At 44.0% G+C, this 19,043-nt stretch overlaps 1 protein-coding gene across 1 annotated transcript in view; it reads right to left on the bottom strand.

Moving 5' to 3' along the window:
- The window catches only part of IGF2BP3 (insulin like growth factor 2 mRNA binding protein 3), a 179,633-nt gene that overhangs the window by 96,190 nt on the left and 64,400 nt on the right, over positions 1-19,043 (bottom strand). The window lies entirely within an intron of this gene.

Raw genomic sequence — 19,043 nt, 5'->3', positions numbered from 1 at the left:
TGCGTCTCAGGCACTGTTTACCGTGATACCCAAACAGACTATTTAATCTCTTTAATAGTCTGCCCTCAGTGTAACATTAACTCCTATGATACAGACTGATGATCACAATGGTCCCTTCTGGCTTTGGAATCTACTAATATAGCAGAGACAGGGAATAAGTATTGCAAGGAATCCCTGGAACTCAGTGCTACTTTCATACCAGAGGAAAACCCATGCAGAACACAGTCTGCCTTAGGTGAGCATTACTGGCACTGAAACACTATGGGCTGAAAGAAAAATAAAAAAACAACCCAAATTTCAAGAGAAATTTAAGTGTAATGATGATATGATAAGAGACAAAATGCCCTGCAAATGTCTGAGGATAGCATAGCTCTTATAAAGAAATCCATGAATCCTACAAAACTTCACATAAGTCTTTTCCATTTCAGGATCTACACAATCATGACAGGGTTTTTTTGGCCACGCTTTTCAGTCATTCAGTACTCATAGTATCAGCTGCATGAGAACGCAGAAGGTAGCTGTGGATGAAATCTCGTACAGAAGCATGTAAGGAAGTTAAGACTTTTAGCATTTCAGATGTAGACTCACGCATGACCCAGCATTTACCTTGAGATTGGCTTGCGATGCATGACCACATGGCACACAAGCTGTGGTGGCCAAGTATTTACAAAAGAGTAGTCACAGTTGCATCTCGTTCATTTACACCAGCCAAAAATAAATTATGCACAAAGAGAGGCCCCATTTGGCTTACACAGTGGAAATGTTGACCAGAATTCATACAGTCAACTTTCTACTTTAAAAACAGACCACCAGTCATTTGTATTCAACCCAGGAAAGGTATTCCTGTAAAAGGCTGCTCAGGTTCAACATCAGACTTTTTTCTTCAATGAATATCAATATACAATTCAGCTTTTAAATACTTTGTTTTGACAGCAAGTTTTCACTGTACTGTGGTAGCAGACCAGACAGAGGCTTTACCAATAACCCTTTCAATGCCAACAACTAGGAATGATTCCCTTTCAGGAATGTTAAATTTAGATTATCAGCTAATCTAATAGTCGATGCAATTAGATAAGCGCACCTCTGCCTTTGAAGTGTAGCAACAGCCTCAGGCCTGTTGCTACACTTCAAAGGTGAAAGCGCTACAACGAGCAAGGGGCCAGTGGGGGACTCAAGCAGCTCCTCACTAGCCCTGTGCTCCCTGCGGCATTTCAAAGCGACAGCACCACAGGGAGCCCATGATCAGCAGGGCAGTCCCCATTTGACCGTGGGCTCCACACTGCACTGCCACTTTGAAACACCACATGCAGCCCGGCACCAGCTGAGGACCCTGGGCTGCACTCAGTATTTCAAAGCTGCAGCGCCACATAGAGCCCAGAGTTTGACCCCCGGCTCCACATGGCACTGCCGCTTTGAAGCACCCCCTTCTTTCCCCGCCCCCATTCCTGCCTCTTTCTGATAGATGGTGGAGACGGTGTTGGGGCAAAGAGGCTTTTAAGATGGCTCCCCGCAGCACGGTCTCCTGTTTTCCCCGGCTTGCTTCATCTCATATAGATGCAGCAAGGCAGGGGAAAGGAGGGGGGGAGAGTTGAATACTTCACTTGACTACCTGATAACTTTAGGCTTATTGGGCAGTCAAGTCCTCAACTACTTGCTTACATCCTTAGCTTTGGCAAGAAGCTAAGTTTGAAAGCCAAAAACCAGATTGGCTAAATTGGCCAAAGGATCTATAGCACGTTCAAATGTGAACCAGGCATTAATCCACTTGGAGACTTGTAGTATGAAGAAAGCCTAAAACAAAAGTGATAGAGGATACCGTGGTAACACACAAATTTTATAAGACATTTCCGTGACCAAAAGTTTCTTCTGACCCATGACTACGTAAACCTCTTTATCATGTGCATCACCTATAACATTGGCACAGGCCATCAAAGAACTTGTACATCACAGAAGATAAAATGGTAACACTCCACAATATTACTTCATGAATTTCTCTAATTCCAATTACATTAAAAGAAATCATACATTAGCCATGTCCCCTGCCATCCACCCACCAATGCATTGGATGAACTATTCAAATACTGAGAGGACTGCATTCTATGAAGTCATAAAATAGAACGCACAGGGCATGATATTAACCAATTTTTTCCACACAGAGAAATCTTCCACAGCAGCATCAGACAGTCTGTTTGAATGGTTTTGGATGAAACCTCTATTCTCCATGAGGTCTCCTGAATCAAAACCTTTTGATAATTTGTAAGTGACAATTCAAACAAGCTGCCAATAGTCAACATGACATCTTACGTGAATTGTGTATTTGTCATAGACTTCTATAGGGACCAAAAATGGTCCCAGGTACTATTCATTCAGTCACAATTATGTCCAGTGCCATACGCTAATCATAAGATAACAAGGCCAGTTTAGCATTAGGGATGTAAGCGACTAGTCAAGACACTACTCGACTATTCCCCCCCCCCCCCCCCGCTGCCTCTATCAGAAGGGTAGAGAAACAGGAAAACAGGAGCCAGTGCAGAGGGGAGCCAGCTTAAAAGCCAATTCCACCCAGCACCATCTCTACTGGGGGGGGGGGGGGGGGGGAAGGGAAGGTGCAGCATGGAACTGGGCGTGAGCCAGTAATGGCTCTTCCTACATTTAAAAGGCAGAGCTGCAGTGGGGTTAGCAGTCCTGGCTCACGCTGCCCCCTGGAGTTAACCCTGCTGCAGCTCTGTAGGTTAAATGTAGTACAAACGGGGCAGCTACCCGGCTCCTACTACATTTAAACTGCAAAGCTACAGAGGAGGTAGTGAGCGCCCCCCTCCCCCCAACTAATCAAGTAGTCAATGGAAATGCCATTGATTACTCAATGAGCTGATTATCCACATTTTAACATCCTTAGTTAACATAGGCTTGTCAACTTTCTATTTGCACAAAACTGAACCCCCCACTCGCGCAACCCTGTCCCTCCCCTGAGGCTCCATCCCCATATACAGTAAAACTCCGATGGTCCGGCATCGGACGGTCCAGCACTCCTGATGGTCCAGCACCATCAGAAACCCGGAAGTCCTCCAGGCAGCCGGACCATTGGAGCTGCTCTGCCCCCAGCTTCCCTGATTCAGCTGCTGCTAAAAATGACCAGCGGCTGAATCGGGGAAGCCGGAGGCAGAGCACCTGGGGCACTGCCAGGTAGGTCCCCTAGCGCTGCCCCTCGGGGCTGCGGAACCAACCGGGCAGCACCCCAAGTGTCCCCAATTCAGCCGCTGCTGAAACTGACCAGCGGCTGACTCCAGGAAGCTAGAAGCAGAGCTGTTCTGCCCCAGGCTTCCTGGAATCAGCCGCTGATCAGTTTCAGCAGCAGCTGACTTGGGGACAGCTGGGGTAGAGCAGCTGGTGTGCTGCCAGGTTGGTCCAGTAGCATCGAGGAGCGGCGCTGCGGGACCACCCGGCAGCACCCCAGCTGCTCTACCCCAGGAGTGCACTGCTGAAACTGACCAGCAGCTGACTCCAGGAAGCCCAGGGCAGAGCTGCTCTACCACAGGCTTCCTGGAGTCAGCCGCTGGTCAGTTTAAACCGCGGCTGAATCTGGACGCCTGGGACAGAGCAGCTGGGGCGCTGCCAGGTTGGTCCAGTAGCACCGAGGAGCAGCGCTGTGGGACCAACCCAGCAGCACCCCAGCTGCTTTGCCCCAAGCTATCCCAAGAGCAGCTGGGGTGCTGCCGGGTTGGTCTCGCCACGCCAAGGGTTGGCGCTACCGGACCAACCCGGCAGCACTCCAGCTGCTCTGCTGCAGGTGTCCCCAATTCAGCCGCTGCTGGTCAGTTTCAGCAGCGGCTGAATCAGGGAAGCCTGGGACAGAGCCGGACTATCAGAAGGGGGGGCTATGAGGGATCTGGGGTGGCATCCCTCCCCTACCCCAGACCCCTCACAACCACCCCTTCCGATAGTCCGGCATATCTGATAATCCGGTACCCTCTAGGTCCCAAAGGTGCCAGATTATCGGAAGTTTACTGTACTACATTTCCCCCTCCCTCCATGGCTTACTCTTCCCCATCCCCATACACTTCTGCAGCAGGGGGTTGGGGTGCAGGCTCCAGGCTGAGGCAAGAAATAAGGGCTTCAAGGGGTGGGAAGGACTTAAGTGCCTAATAGCTGGACAAAAGATGCATATTGTTGCTTACAAAGGATCAGCAGCAGACACAAAGATGAGACAGGAAGGCAAGCCAGCATCGAACATTCCACCCATGTATTTCTTTGTAGCCCTGTCTTGTCACCTATGCTGCCAGATCTACAATTCTAGTTTTTGTCCATTAGTTCTACAAGAGAGAATAGCTACCCCTGCAGGAAACTCCAGCACAAACATATAGTAAGCCTAAGGTATTTGCCTCTTATTTCTGGATGCCCTAATGGAATCCTCAGCTACTATAAGAATGTGAATGCTAATGGGAAGCCACAGGAGGCTAGAACCTGTAAATAACAGATCCTGGAAAATCTACAGCATTCATCTGTGAGTACACACTACACATGACACTACCAACAACTAGAAGGGAGGGGTACAGGCATGGCAACACCCTAGGTGTAGGTTTGGCTACCTTATACTTAGACAATATTATGGATACCAAATGTTCAAAAATTATCAATCAATGGTGAAGACATCACAGTTGTTTTTTTTAATTTCTAAACTCGAAGACTTCTTAAGCCAGATGTGTTGGGAGTTGTATATGCCTTCTGGGTTTTAAGCCTGCAAGGTTCATATATGCAAGCTCTTCTCTGCAACCATGAGGGCTGGAAATGTCTTTTTAAAAATCCAAGTTCAAATTGTCACTTAACTCTAGGACAGGGGTCAGCAACCTTTCACAGTTGGTGTGCTGATATTCAACTTATTCACCTGTACATATGGGTCTGAGTGCCGGTGATACTTTTTAAAGTCAATAATAGTTCTACTTACAGTAACTTCATTAATAAATAAATAAAGATGCAGATTTTACTGTTTAGTGTTATTCTTGGCCTTGCTTTGCCGAGTTCTCCAACCTCGGGCTCATAGTTTGATACTTTAAGCAGCACACAAGCCTCTAAATCAGGGCTCAGCAATCTGCAGGATGCCGTCCAACCAGCCACCCCCCAATGCGGCCATAGGCCCGTCCCCATCTCCAACCTGCCTGCCTGCCTGTAGCTCCAATCCCTGGCAGCAGCAACCCGCTCACCCGTGGCTTCAACCCCACCTCCAGCAGCAACCCACACAGCCGCATCTTCAATACGCTGTGGCAGCAACCCTCCTGCCCTCCACATGGTCTGTGCCCAAAACACTGGCAGCAGTCACCCCCCAATGTGGCCTCAGTCCCAGCAACAGCTGGCCCCTGTGACCCTGGCCACCAGAGCAGGAGGAAAGTGAGTGCTGCTGCAGTGGTGGGCGGGCTTAGATTAGACTTTTTTTGTGTTGCCATGTGGGTGCACACATTAAGCAAACACTGGCACAGGCTCCCGGCTGCACAGGGGAGATGGGGCAGGGCTGAGCTCCGGCCTCACGTGCCAGTGAAGAATTGGATCACATGCCATAGGTTGCCGATTCCTGCTCTAAGAGAATGAAAAAAAAAATTGTATTAGAAAAATTCACCAATGATCATAACACTCATGGTAAATTTACAGGCGTTAACACAGGGAGAGAACAATTTGAAAGTTACAGGATGTTCTTGAGTTTTAATAAAATAACTAGCCTATAAGGCTGCATCTGTGTAGATTCCCCATACTGCAGCTTCTCCCTTAGAAAGTCTAAAAGATAACCACATTCACAAGCAATTTCCCGTTGGTCTGCACAGTCATAATAATTTTACATGCAAATGAAATGCAAAGTGGAGTGTGCCTGTTTTATAAGCAATCACACACATGCAGTTCTTCAAATCAGGCTGCTACACTGTCAGACAGCACACTACCAAAAAAAACATGCCTCAAAAAGCCACAATCAATAGGTGAGTTCTAACTGTCATGCCTTCCAGCAGTCAACAGTCACAACCCTGGATAGTAACCTGAACTTTGGTAATCTATCTAGAGGAGAAGAAAAAGGAGTGAACAAGACAACAGGGGGGAAAAAACAGGATTAAGAGAATTAGAGGGTCAGAGTCACAGAACCATAGAACTGAAAGAGAACTTAGAAGGTCATCAAGTCCAGCCCCCTGCCCAAGGCAGAACCAATCCCAATTAAATCAACCCAACCAGGGCTTTGTCAAGCCGAGACTTAAACACCTCTAGGGATGGAGACTCCACTACTTCCCTAGGTAACCCATTCCAGTGCTTCACTACCCTCCTAGTGAAATAGTTTTTCCTAATATCCAACCTGGACCTCTCCCACCACAACTTGAGACCATTGCTCCTTGTTCTGCCATCTGTCACTACTGAGAACAGCCTTTCTGCAGCCTCTTTGGAACCTCCCTTCAGGAAGTTGAAGGCTGCTATCAAATCCCCCCTCACTCTTCGCTTCTGCAGACTAAATTGACCCAACTCCCTCAGCCTCTACTTGTAGGTCATATGCTCCAGCCCCCTAATCATTTTGGTTGCCCTCCGCTGGACCCTCTCCAATGCATCCACATCCTTCCTGTAATTGGGGGCCCAGAACTGGACACAATACTCCAGATGTGGCCTCACCAGAGCAGAGTGAAGAGGAATAATCACATCTCTGGATTGATTGGCAATGCTCCTCTTAATGCAACCTAGTATGCCATTAGCCTTCTTGGCTACAAGGGCACACTGTTGACTCATATCCAGCTTCTCATCCACTGTAACCCCCAGGGACTTCTCTACAGAACTGCTTCTTAGCCAGTTGGTCCCCAGCCTGTAACAATGCTTGGGATTCTTTCATTCCAAGTACAGGACTCTACACTTGTCCTTGTTGAACCTCATCAGATTTCTTGTGGCCCAATCCTCCAATTTGTCTAAGTCACTCTGGACTCTATCCATTCCCTCCAGCATGTCTACCTTTCCCCCATAGCTTAGTGTCATCTGTAAACTTGCTGGAGGTGCAATCCATCCCCTCATCCAGGTCATTAATAAAGATGTTGAACAAAACTGGTCCCAGAACCAAACCCTGGGGCACTTCGCTAGAAACCGACCGCCATCTTGACATCGAGCCCTTGATCACTACCCGCTGGGCCCGACCTTCCAGCCAGCTTTCTATTCATCTTACCATCCATTTATCCAATCCACATTCCCTTCACTTGCTGGCAAGAATATTGTGGGAGACCATATCAAAAACCTTGCTAAAGTCAAGGTAGATCACATCCACTGACTTCTCCATATCCACAGAGCCAGTTACTTCATCATAGAAACTAATCAGATTGGTCAGGCATGACTTGCCCTTCATGAATCCATGCTGACTATTCCTGACCACCTTCCTCTCTTCCAAGTGCTTCAAAATGGATTCCTTGACGATCCCCTCCATGATTTTTCCAGGGACTGACGAAAGACTGACTGGCATATAGTTCCCTGGATCGTCCTTCTTCCCTTTCTTAAAGATGGGCACAATATTTGCCTTTTTCCAATCATCCAGGAACTCTCCCGATCTCTACGACTTTTCAAAGATAATGGCCAAAGGCTCCTCAGTGACATTTGCCAACTCCCTCAGTACTCTCGGATGTATTAAGTCCAGACCCATGGATTTATGTATGTTTAGCTTTTCTAAATAGTTCCTAACCTGTTCTTTCCCCACTAAGGGCTGTCTACCTTCGTCCCATATTGCATCACTTAGAACATTAGTCTGGGAACTGAGCTTGTCCGTGAAGACAGAGGCAAAGAAAGCATTGAGTACTTCAGCTTTCCCCACATCATCTGTCACTAGGTTACTGCCCTCATCCACTAGGGGTCCCACACCCATTTTGATCACCACCTTCTTGCTAACATGCCTGTAGAAACCTTTCTTGTTATCCTTCACAGAGTATAAATTTAAGTTAAGATCGTTGCTTAAAGAAGTGGTATGTATTATATAAAATATATATGATTTATGGCTCACTTTATATCTAGAATGGAATTCAGATTTCATTTATAAATAATGTTTTAACCTTTTTATACTCACTTATTGTTATAAAGTGTTAGAGTACAACAGGTCAATAAATTGTTTATAAGCCCTGGATCAGGACTACTCAGCATGAGGCTAGGAAGACACTCCACAACGGCGAGTCAGTATAATGGTCTTCTGTTGAGATGCGTTTTATTAGTTCAATTCCTGGACTGTCATTGCTCATTGTCAGTGCTGTCATATGGGTGGAAATCGGGTAAATATTGCATTTTATTAATATCAGTAGAACTGACTTAAATGGGGCCTGTGTGTTATGTAGTCTTGTCTTAATATTTTTATTTATGCCCGTCAATGTGAAAGAAGCTACTTGCATATATATTTGCATGTATATGCAACCACAGTTAACTTGCGGCCCTTGGCATGTGCTTTGAGTATCACTGTGGCCCTCGGGGCTTCCAAAGTTGAGTATCCCTGCCTCACCATATAACCATCTGTAACATACTACTCATGACCATGTTACAGCTATTTTTAGTCATTTATTAACTCTTTATAAACCAACTATATATATGTAATCTTAAATTAAAGTAGAAAATATTGTAAACATTTATAGTGAATGTCTTTTAAAGGAAAAAAGTATTTTATGGTAAATAGTTCTAGTACATGACTAAACATCACCAAAAATGATTAGTTCTTGATTTTTTAAGGTAAAACTTGTATGGTACATACAGTATATGTTTTTATCTGTGCAGGGAATCCCTACCAATGCTGGTGTCCTATTCAACCCAGCACCGGCACACATTTTTCTGTGGGGGTAAAGGGCAAGGGAACCAATTCCTCTCTGGGTGGGGGGGGACAGAAGGGCAGGGAGGCTCATCTGACAGCGTTAGGGTACCAGATGGGAAGCACAGGTGCTGGCTGGAGAACTGTGGAAGAGCAGAGGGTGGTCACAATGCTGGCCAGAGAGAAGGGGCACTTTGAAGGGGAAACTGCCATTTTTCTCCAGGTGCCGGCTGTGCAGCTGTCTCCTGCTTGTGGCCACAGTCCTTTGACCTGTGCTTGCTCCACTTGCTGCCACTTGGTAAGTGGAGGCAGGGAAGAGCCTGTTGGAGAGGCGTGGATGGGCAGGCCACCAGGGCTCATAAGCAGCACCCACCTTCACAGGGCACCCTAACATTTGGGGCAATTTGGTGCCCACATTTTATGGTTCCCTATGCAGTTCAGTGTTTTGTTTTTCGGTAAAGGCAGCCCTGTATCTTTGACACAGAGAGTACCTATCCCAGATCTGAAACCTTGTCTCTTTCATGAGCGAAAACTGATCCAATGAACATTACCAACTCACTCTCCTTGTCCCTCTGATGCAATGTAGAGGCAGTTACATAAAGACCAATCTTTGAGATGTGTCCATAAACTGAGAACAACTCAAAAATCTTCCAATTGGACCCCAGCAACTGTAATCCTGTGGTTATGATTTAACACGTTCCTAAACCCCATTGTAATCAAACGAGTATGTGTCAACTTTGGTTTTTAAACACTGAAATATAGTGCAACTCAATTCACACGAATCCAAAAATAAAGCTACTCAAAATCCAGTGCTTACACTCAACTGCCAGATACACCAGTAACATTTAGATTAACTCATATGATTCAATGACCTAAAAGATAAGCGTTTCAGCACCGGCTTACAAAAAATGTCAATAAAGATCCAGACATCTGAAGTATTTTGTGTTTTCTGTAGCATTTAAGGCAAGGTTGTTACCCACCTGGTTCAGATAATCCAGACAACATTTGATAAAATGACAATTTTTTACTTTGCAGGGAGAAGAGGCGGCAGTGCAGAAAGCAGTTCCTTAGGAGGCCAGTTAACAGCGTAAGTTAACTTACTTTTTTCCTCTGCATTTTTTTTTAGTATCGTTACCTATCTGTAGGGAACTGTTTCTTCCTGGGACAGAGAATTATTGGTTACTGAGGAGGAAAGACAAGCTAAAATATTTTCAACATCATCAAGTCAGCTCTTTGTCCCTGTTAAGTTGGCATATGCTTTTTTTGTTTTGGTTTTTTTCTTTAAATTATTCATTTGCCAGTACTTTTTGTGTGGAGAGTTTCACTTTTCTTTGGAGTCAGCAATCCCATTTGTGTGGTCTTTCATAGAGCAGCAGGAAAGAGAAAACATTTTTAAATTGACAACTGGTATCAAGTTTGCCTGGAGAGTCTAGAGCAAGTGTATTTCCTGAAACAACTTTTAACTTTTTGGTTTGACTGTATCCCCTTGAGTCATTAACTGAGTAATATCAAATTTCGCACTAATTTTATAACAAGTGTTCCAGACAAACTAGATTTCAAAAAAATAATTTTTATACAATCCCAACACTAGCTATGCAGTTTTTACATTAACTTAATTAGAGATATATAAGAACTTAGTTTGTGGGCTTGGGGGCATTTTTTTTTTAAATAATTGAACTTTTCTAATCTCCTTAGTAGTCTGAATTTGCAAATGCAGTTACCATTAAGGTTTTAAGTTCTCCCTGAAAGCAAAAACTAAAAAGCCATAAGAAGCCTATACATAGTTTCCCTCTCCACATAAAGCAATGGCTTAGGAACAAGGCACTATAATCTGGAGTAGAGGAAGACTATGGGAAACCATTAATGGTATATTTTTTGTAAATTTTGTCATTTATTCTTTCTACTGCCTTATGTAGGCATGTTAAAAGTTTATTGTAGAATGCACTTTCATCGAGAGAGAGAGAGAGAGAGAGAGAGAGAGAGAGAAAGACTCCTTCCCTCATATTCATTAGCCAGTTTGAATAAACTGGATCTTTCTACAAACAAGGGTGTTTCACCAGATGATGTTTTCTTCCTCCAAGACACAAACATCTTTTTTATAGGTGGGGAAGAAGGGTGAGAAAGCACAGATTCATGGAGGTAAAGCCCACAGATCGATATCACACACGCGCGCGCACACACACACACACACACGCGCGCGCGCGCACACACACCAAAGTAACACCGCTAACTGCTCTGAGCAACACAGCTGGGAGCCAAGCTCAAGGTAGCGCAGCAAGTCCAGGTTGCTCTGAGTAGCGTCTCTTGAGGGAGTGGACTTCAGGGAAGGCGTGCAATCGAGGTTGTGTAGGGGCAGAGCAGGAAAAAGTGATGAGGAAGAAGAAACGTTTGGAATGGAGACAGGGCAAAGCAGGGGCGGGAAGGGGTAGAGGGTTGTTTCAGGCCCCGCAACCCCAACGGATGGCCCTGATTTTGATTAAATGAACACTGGAGACAAACAAACCTTTGATTTGTGAAATTTATTTATACATGTTTTTGGCCTCCTACACATTCCACTTAATTTTAAACATCCTATTTTCTGGCTGACGTCTGGAAGTAAAACCCTTTCTTTCCCACTGAGAATTGCTTGGTATGTATTTTCATCGGCAAGAGGAAAGTGGTGGTAACAGGAGGGAGGAGTCACTCAGAGAAGGAACTGAAAAGCAACCCCTCTACAAAGGATGCTGCCAGATATCCACAAGTCATAAAAGCCAACAAGAGATAACTAAGGATGAGTAAAGTTGCTAGCAAAGACAGAAAGAAGGAAAAAATGTAATAGATGTTGCTACGTTAGTTACCACAGTTCTGCCAGCTCACAAGTCATTACAAGGTAGTGAAAAAGTCCAATGCAGGCATCATATGACATGGTGATGGCCTAGAATAAGTTATGACCTGATGAGACAGAGTCCAATGGCAACATGGAAACATCGCACTACAGACAGACAGCCCTCTGACTGCTGTGCGGTTTGCAATGCCTTCAACAACATGGAAAAAGAGTCAACTTGGTATTATACATTTGCCTTTTTTCCTCCAGAGATGGGTGACCAGCAAAAGAGGAAGGAGTCCATGATCACCAGCAACTACTGATAGAAACTCCCATTCAGGAACCAATCCCTGCAAAAAACCCAGCTGCCAAATCAGTCCACACATCTATTGAAGTGACACCATCATAGGGCCAAACCACACCAGCACATTTATTTATGTGATACATGCCACCATGTACCAGCAATGCCCCTCTGCCATCTATAATGACCAAACCAGACTGACTCTACATAAAAGAATAAATGGACATCAAGAATGGCAACATTTAATAAACCAGTACAAGAACACTTCAACCTCCATGGACATTCAGTAACAGACTTCAAAGTTGCCCGACTTCATTAAAAAAATATTCAAAGAAAATTTCAAAAACAGATGTCAACATGGAACTGCAGAGCTGGAATTCATATGCAAACTTGACACCATCCAACTGGATATGAATAGAGACTGGGTGTGGCTAGTTCACTACAAAAAGTAATTTTTCCTCTTTTGGTATTCACACCTTGTCATTGACTGTTGGGAATGGGCCAAATCCACCCTTACTGAATTGGGCTCATTTGCAGAGCTCAAGACTACTGCACGGAGGCTGCCAACCGTGGAAGCTCCCAGCCGGGGAGATGCACACTCCTCCAGACCCAGCAGCAGGGCCCAATTACAAAAAGGGCTCTAGGGGTTACAGCCTCATGCCCCTGTGCTCTGGGACAGCCCTACATGGTACGGGGTGGCAGGGGAGGGAGTTGCTCTGCATGCTGCCATTCCTTCCCTCATGCTACTGGAGCCCTGTCACTGGGAAGCTCTATCCCTACGCCATCCCTGCCTCAAGGCACTGCCCCCGCAGCTCCCATTGGCTGGGAGTCATGGCCAATCAGCACAACGGGAGCCACTGAGTAAGCGCAGGGCAGTATGCGAAGCACGGAGTCACCTGTTCCCTCCCATACATACCAAACAGGAGCTGCCCCATGTAAACATCCCTGCCCCCAACCCCAAGTCCGCTTTTGCACCCTATGTCCCTAAATCCCTCCAAAACCCTGCACCCCAAAGTAGTCACGCAACCCTGAACCTGCTCCACCATCCTAGCTCCCTCTTAGACCCCACATCCCAACCCTGAGCCCCCTCCTATACCTTAACTCCAGCCCAGGCCCTGAACGATGCCCCCTCCTGTCCTTAGGCTGCTCATGCACTCCAAACTCCTTGGCCCCAGGCTGGAGGTCTCTCCTGCATCCAAAATGCCTAAAGTCCTCAACCCCCAGCTAGAACCCTCATCCCCCTCCCACACGCTGAACCCTTGGTCCCACCTCCACCACAGATTGTCCATGCGCAGAATGAATTTTGTTATGCGCACCAATATGGAGATGATATGTGGCATATCTCCATATCAGTGCACACAACACAATTCATTCCATACATTAACATAAAAAATTAAAGGGAATGCTGGGTTCCAGCCCACAAAAGCTTACTATTGAATAAAGTTGTTAGTGTTTAAGGTACCAAAGGACTCTCTCATGGAATCATAGGACTGGAAGGGACCTCAAGAGGTCATCGAGTCCAGCCCCCTGCCCTCAAGGCAGGACCAAGCTCTGTCTACACCATCCCTGACAGATGTCTATCTAACCTGTTCTTAAATATCTCCAGAGAGGGAGATTCCACCACCTCCCTTGGCAATTTATTCCAATATTTGACCACCCTGACAGTTAGGAATTTTTTCCTAATGTCCAATCTAAACCTCCCCTGCTGCACTTTAAGCCCATTACTCCTTGTCCTGTCCTCAGAAACCAAGAGGAACAAATTTTCGCCTTCCTCCTTGTGACACCCTTTTAGATATTTGAAAACCGCTATCATGTCCCCCCATAATCTTCTTTTTTCCAAACTAAACAAGCCCAGTTCATGAAGCCTGGCTTCATAGGTCATGTTCTCTAAACCTTTAATCATTCTTGTCGCTCTTCTCTGTACCCTTTCCAATTTCTCCACATCTTTCTTGAAATGTGGCGCCCAGAACTGGACACAGTACTCCAGCTGAGGCCTAACTAGTGCAGAGTAGAGTGGCAGAATGACTTCACGAGTTTTGCTTACAACACACCTGTTGATACAACCTAGAATCATATTTGCTTTTTTTGCAACAGCATCACACTGTTGACTCATTCAACTTGTGGTCCACTATGACCCCTAGATCCCTTTCCGCCATGCTCCTTCCTAGACAGTCGCTTCCCATCTTGTATGTATGGAACTGATTGTTCCTTCCTAAGTGGAGCACTTTGCATTTCTCTTTATTAAACCTTATCCTGTTTACCTCTGACCATTTCTCTAACTTGCTAAGGTCATTTTGAATTATGTCCCTATCCTCCAAAGAAGTTGCAACCCTACCCAGTTTGGTATCATCTGCAAACTTAATAAGCGTACTCTCTATCCCAATATCTACATCATTGATGAAGATATTGAACAGTACGGGTCCCAAAACAGACCCTTGCAGAACTCCACTTGTTATCCCTTTCCAGCAGGATTTAGCACCGTTAACAACAACTCTCTGACTACGGTTATCCAGCCAATTATGCACCCACCTTATCGTGGCCCTAAGTTATATTTGCCTAGTTTATCAATAAGAATATCATGCGAGACCGTATCAAATGCCTTACTAAAGTCTAGGTATATGACATCCACCGCTTCTCCCTTATCTACAAGGCTCGTTATCCTATCAAAGAAAGCTATAAGATTAGCTTTGTTTTTGCTGAAAGAGACTAACATGGCTATTCCTCTGGAACAAAGAATACTTAACATTTCTCACATAGCTCTGCTTCCACACACAGCAGATTGAGAAGAGAGGGAAGTGCTGGCTATATGCTTCCTGGACATAACGGATACCCATTTATACTATAGTCTATTTTGGACTTTTCCAATGGCTTGCTGAGTGACCAGCTGTCCCTTGGTTTCCCAATCTGTAAAAGTGGGAATAAGGATGCCTACTTCTCCTGAAAGCTATGACTGAAGAGTGACATGAGAGAGCTAGGTATTATTATATCTGGTGCGATCACTTCACTAGAAACTGAATTGAGAAATCAGTCATTTTTAAATCAGTCAAGATGAAACCGGGTACTGAAAGCCAATTGCTATGCAAAATAATGCTTGTGCTACTTTACATTTCAGTAAAGCCTGATGAAGAAAGCTGGCAATTATTAATGCAAGTCCTACTTTATTAAACCCACAAGGAATCAAGCATGCACAGTTATGAAAAAAAGCTGAAGAAGTTTATGGACGTTATAGCTTGCTAACTACTCAGCATGGAAATGAACAAAGGTTATGTTTTAACGCTAATTTATTATCCACAGTATAGTTAGTCCTTGTGGTCCTAAACATTTCTATCATACACTTCCAGCTCTGATTATGTGAAAAAAATTTTCCAAGTTTCTCAAAGTGATATGATTAGTGTTTAGGTCTGAAGATTCAGGTCAGTCAGCTATCCAAAACGGCCATTCACATTTTAATATTCAGTTTCACGTACATGCACCACAAACACTGTGGTAAATCCTAGTGTAAAAAGCAGAGCTCACCGAAATCTAAATTAACATTAAACAAGATCCAAGTAATTGTAATGACAGAAAAAACAGAAAAACTTTTTAACAGTACGTTTCCAGTTATCACGAGAGGCAGGATATACATCAGGAAGAATACTCATTTGTTACTGGTTTTAAAAAAAAATAAATTAAATTTAAAAAAAGGAGCACATTTTCACTAAGGAATCAAATTAGAATTAGGATTACCTTCTTGCTCCCCCACATGAAAAGCATTTATATATATTTAATCCAGAAAAATTAATTTTAATATTAAAATATCATTATGAAATATGAGCATGTCTTAATGCAAATCTATTCTTTTTTAAAAACTTGATTTTCAGGCTCAAAATTTCTTTCAGAAAACAGCACTACATCAGTTTTCATGGAAATTGTTTTACTTTCAACGGAGAGGATAGATATTTCTACTCAGCAATTCTGTGAAGTCAGTACATGGTGAGCTAACAAGCAAAACAGACCAGTCTAATGTCACTGTTCAATCTGACTGATATTCAAAAACAGGAATAAGAGAATTATTTAAAAATGAGTTTTAATTATCTGAAGTGTTACTAGTAGAAGTTTAAAAAAAAAAAGTTGGTCAACATTCCTTTAAATGAAGTCCTTCCTGCTTAAACAGGTTTCTGCAGCAGTATTGACCAGCAATGGGCAACCTAAGCTAGTAAGCGGGCTGCATGAGTGGCCCTCCATTTCAGGAGCCCACAAGAATATTGTAACCAAGACGGTCTCCCAAGATAAAGTAGTTTTTTCTAGTTGCGCTTGCATAACTAGAACTTGGGAGGGGTGTCAACGGAACTATCGCAGCGCTTTGACAATGCGGAGGAAACACATGGCTCTCACAGTCAATGTACGCAATCAGTGCACACACCTCATTTCACGTGCTTATCAGTAGGAAAAAACTACGTGGACAGAAAACAGTGGAATCTGGCAACCTTGCACCTGGGCAAAGGTAAACAAAATGAGTGTCAGGCCACACAGAGCCCCAGTAGGCCACGGAGTCCCACTGGTTGCAGATGCTTATCCAAAAGTCAACTCGACTAGTCGCTCCCCTCCACCTTGCTGCCTCTATCAGAGAGCAGCAGCAGTGGGGAGGGAGCAAGAGCCAGTGCTGGGGGAGAACCAATAAAGCTGGTTCTCCCCTCCTCCCACCCCGCCCTAACACCATCTCTGCGGGTAGCAAGAGGTACAGAGGCACAGCAGTAAATGGCACGAGCGGGGACTCAAGCAGTCCTCACTCCTGCTTATGGTGCTTCTGTTTTTGAAATGTACAAGAGACCCGCAGGGCTCTTGTACATTTCCAACACAAAAGTGCAGGAAGCACGGGGCAAGCAGGAACTCAAGCAGTCCCCACTATCCCCATGCTCTCTGTGGCACACCAACCCCCGCCACTACCTCTATGAAAGGCAGCAAGGTTGGGGACAGGAGCCGGTGCTGAGAGGAGCCACCTGCCCCCCTTGCTGTGTATCAGATGCCGTGTGTCTGTGGGGCGGGAGGGGAATAGGGGACACTGCTGCAAAGCAGCCCCAATCAAGAACACATTGAGGAAGGGGAGAAGAATGTCAGCGAGTCTCAGAGCTCTGATCTACAGATTCCCTCTTGTGCTCTGATTGAAAGCCACCCCATAGAATAGACATTCTGGTTCAAGTCCTAAACTACCCCCCGTCCCGAGCTTCAGAGCTGGATTTCTAGCTTAGCTGAAACCTCTACAAAGCTGTGGACCTGCACTCTGAGATTTGCTATTGAAGGTGGTGTTTTGATTTAGATTTTTTAAACAGTTTTGACATTCCCTAGGAAGCTAACTGCTGGTGTCTTTACAAGAAACCCTCAAGAATAAAATCAAATAATTTTGAGGCATTAGATCTTTGGATCGGCCTCTTGAGCTCACCATAAAACTAATTCTACAGTTTTACTTTTTCTAGGCCTGTGAAATCAGATTTCTTCCAGTTAAATTTAGAAAATATCCAAACTGGAATTGTTCTGGACAAAAGGAGAAGTTGAAGAGTTTGACTGAGTTACCTGTTCCAGTTTCTCAGTCTCAGGCTTGAGTACTGGGAAAGCTGTATACTACATGACTCTGAAGTGACAATGTGTTTCCTGGAAAATTGGGGAGGCAGACAATTACGAGGACTCTCCCCTTTCCCCTCCAGCTGCTTGCTGCCCCTGGAGCATGGGACAAGTAGTAAACCAAGTAATCTCCCCTGCCTCCCCCAAATGAGTTGTAACAGAGGCAAATAGGGAACCATGGAACCCTGTCTAAGCATGCACACAAAATGTCTGATTCAAGGAATAATATAAAATTATGTTTCAGCTGAGCCAATTGACTTCACAGTACTAGTAAGTAAACTAGTACTGGAGAAACCTCTGAGCGAGTACCAATGAGACAGGCACCATGATGTTATTTGCTTTCCAAGGACTGTCCAAGGCAAAAAAGCAACAACTCTGAGCTTGATGGGACATCAAAATGTAAAATAAAATGCCTTTAAGATTCAAGAATTTATCTCCCTATAGCTCTTGTAGAGTGGAGTTCTAACTCACTCTAGTGGGAGAACTGTGCAAATGTATCTATGGTACTCTCCATGACCAATTCTTACTGTGATTGCTTAGCCCATCAGCAACATTTCTATGACACCAACTCCCTAGATTATCCAGTATCCCTCCTCTCACATTTCACAATAATCACTAATAACTTTTACTATACAAGAGACACAGCAAGAAAGCCTTGATAAGCATGAAAGGTCAACTTATTTTCCTAATGGTTTGAATGTCAATTTGAGAATCAGATTTTAAAGCAATAAAAAAAATGATAATGCATATATGATATATGCAATCCAACTGTGTATTGATTATATATACACATATACATTTTCAAGGGTATTTTTAGCGGTCCTTAACACCTCATTAGAATGCAAAAGAGGCAGATTGGACAGAGAAACTGAACTACTTTGAGCAGATGACTTCAAGGTTCTTGTGAATACAACTTCATTAGATTTCTTCCAGAGCAGGATTAATGTTGAGATGAAAATGTGCATTAAGTTTTAAACCACATAATGTGAAGAAAAACTGACTTAATACCTCTGTACTTTTTCTTCTTTCCAGACTAAATTTGGGGACTATACAACCTGATGCTATCCCTTTAAAATTGCTCATTTCATGATAAAAGCCTAAAACTTTATTATTATAAAAAGCCTCTGGACCATACAGCAATGGTACCAGAATAGCATTTTTAAAATACATTCAAAAGCATTTTCTAGCTGAAATGGTGGAATTGATAAGCTTTAGTTTTCAATCATTTTATAACCCTAATTTCCTTTACTCCAATTTAAGATGTAAAAATGAAAAATTAAATTACTGAGTATCATTTACTACATATTTTAGAAATATGAATCTGTCCATACATCCGTGAATCCGTTTGTTCAAGAACTCCTCCTGAAACAGTAAGTGTTCCTCCTGAAACCTATGCTTAAAAAATGGTCTTCCACCTTGGTTGTGAAGAAGTTACTGGCTACCGCAAAAAGGAACATTCAAGAAGCAACGAAGAAGAGTATTTATTTGCTCCAGTTAGACAATTAAAAAGAAAGTCATTGTGTGAAGGACTTCCTAGTTAGTACCCTTAAAGACTTCATCAA

The sequence above is a fragment of the Pelodiscus sinensis genome, chromosome 2 (assembly GCF_052426305.1).
Source record: "Pelodiscus sinensis isolate ZL-2025 chromosome 2, ASM5242630v1, whole genome shotgun sequence".
NCBI lineage: Eukaryota > Metazoa > Chordata > Testudines > Trionychidae > Pelodiscus > Pelodiscus sinensis.
The sequence above is the reverse complement of the archived record's forward strand: the minus strand, read 5'-3'. Positions and strand labels throughout refer to the sequence as shown.